The following is a 2500-nucleotide window of genomic DNA, read 5'->3' as shown; positions in this document are numbered from 1 at the left end:
TTCATCACACCTAACATCCGTGGAAAGTAAGAACGTGTATAAAACCTTGGACTATAAAAATATCATCAAACCCAATACCCGTGAAAAGTGAATGTTCATTTTTAATGCTTGTATTGTTGTGACTTTTTTTTTTTTTGGGGGAACTAAGAAAAGAGTGACACCCGTAAAAATTTAACTATTTTTTTTTTCTTTTGGTTGTCTAAAACAATAAAATGAAGAGTTTTGATACTAGAGCAAGTACATTACACTAAGACACCCACCAGGACCTTGTTTTTACAATCATCATCCATTAATTGTGAAAGTACATGTGGAGTGGTTGGTTTGTTGTAATTTTTTTTCTGAGAGCTAAGCAACATGAAAGAATGATTCCCACAAAATTTCAGATTTTTTTTACAACTCTAACTATTTTTTCTAATTTCTTATTATTTAATATTTAAAAATTCATTAAAAAAAAATTGGTTGGTTGAAAAACTATGAAACTTGATTTCTAGATCCATTACAATGTCCAATCCATGAATCAATCGAGTTCATGGAAAAAAATATTATAAAACTTGAGATATTTGACCGTATGACCGTTCAGAAAAATCGTATCTAGGCCTGGCAGACCAAAAATGCCTCAAAATGTACTATATAGGGGGGTGACTAGTCTGCATGGGCTGGGCACGGGGGTACCCCCTATATCTTCCGCCACCCCCACGCCCCAAGCACTATGCGCCGCACATGGGCATATGCTTGGGCCGTACGGGTGGTGGTCGGAGGTCGAGGGCGTTTGACGACGGTGGTGCGGTGGCGGAACGCGCACGGTGGGGCAGTGTCGGAACGTTCCCTCGCGCTCGCCCGCCCCGCCATGCCCCACCCGCGTGCGCCCCGCCCTGCCCCGCCAGCGCGCGCGCGCGTGCGCGCCCCACGCCCCGCACAGCCCTCGTTCTCCCGCGCGCGCGCCCCGTCCCGCCCCGCCCGCGTGCTTCTGCGCGCGCGCGCCCCGCCCCGCCCAGCCCTCGTTCTCCCGCGCGCGCGCGCCCCGTCCCGCCCCGCCCGCGTGCTTCTGCGCGCACGCGCCCCGCCCCGCCCAGCCCTCGTTCTCCCGCGCGCGCGCGCCCCGTCCCCCCCCGCCCGCGTGCTTCTGCGCGCGCGCGCCCCGCCCCGCCCAGCCCTCGTTCTCCCGCGCGCGCGCGCCCCGTCCCGCCCCGCCCGCGTGCTTCTGCGCGCGCGCGCCCCGCCCCGCCAGCGTCTCCCGCGCGCGCGCGCCCCGCCCCGCCCGCGTTCTTCTGCGCGCGCGCGCCCCGCCCCGCCCCGCGTGCTGCTGCGTGCACGCCCGCGCCCCATCCATCACCCATTAATTGTGAAAGTACTTGTGGAGTGGTCGGTTTGTTGTAATTTTTTTTCTGGGAGCTAAGAAACATGAAAGAATGATTCCCAAAACAATTCAGATTTTTTTGACAAATCTAGCTATTTTTTTTAATTTCTTATTATTTAATTTTTAAAAATTCATTAAAAAAAATTGGTTTGTTGAAAAATTATGAAACTTGATTTCTAGATCCATTACAATGTCCAATCCATGAATCAATCGAGTTCATGGAAAAAAACACTCTAAAACTTGAGATATTTGACCGTATGACGGCTCAGAAAAATCGTATCTAGGCCTGGCAGACCAAAAATGCCTCAAAATGTACTATATAGGGGGGTGACTAGTCTGCATGGGCTGGGCACGGGGGTACCCCTATATCTTCCACCACCCACACGCCCCAAGCACTATGCGCCGCACATGGGCATATGCTTGGGGCGTGGGAGTGGTGGTCGGCGGACGAGGGCGGTTGACGGCGGCGGTGCGGTGGCGAAACTTGCACGGTCAGGCAGTGTCGGGTGCGCCTTTGGGCATGTGACATGAGCCTTGTTGAGAATGAAATGTTGCGATGTTGCCTTCTAACTTGGGCTGGCTTGAGGATGGTTGATGGTTGGTACGATGATGAAACATGCAAGGTGGGGTGGAGCCGGGTGCCTTCGGGCGTGCGGCATGAACCTCGTTGAGTGTGTGACGTTGTGGTGATGCCTCGCCAGCCTTGGGCCAGCCCTATGTTTTGAAGGCGGGTGGTGCCAGAACATGTTTGGCTGGTTGGAATCGGGTGCCTTTGGGTGTGCGACATGAGCCTTGTTGAGCACGGAATGTTACGATGTTGCCTTCTAACTGGGATTCTCTGGTGTGAGGACTGTGGATGGCTGCTGGTACGATGATGAAACATGCAAGGTGGGGTGGAGCCGGGTGCCTTCGGGCGTGCGGCATGAACCTCGTTGAGTGTGGGACGTTGTTGTGGTATGCCTCCCTTCCTTGGGCCAGCCCTATGTTTTGAAGGTTGCGTGGTGGGCAGAACATGCTTGGTGGGGTGGTGTCAAATGACTTTGGGCGTGCGACATGAGACTCGTTGAGCATGGAATGTAGCCTTCTAACTTTGGCTGGCTTGAGGATGGTTGATGGCTGGTACGACGACAAAACATGCAAGGT

Source organism: Cucurbita pepo, unplaced genomic scaffold, assembly GCF_057944985.1.
Source record: "Cucurbita pepo subsp. pepo isolate OVF unplaced genomic scaffold, ASM5794498v1 scafford_35, whole genome shotgun sequence".
In the NCBI taxonomy this organism is placed as follows: domain Eukaryota; kingdom Viridiplantae; phylum Streptophyta; class Magnoliopsida; order Cucurbitales; family Cucurbitaceae; genus Cucurbita; species Cucurbita pepo.
Note: the sequence above shows the minus strand (reverse complement) of the source record.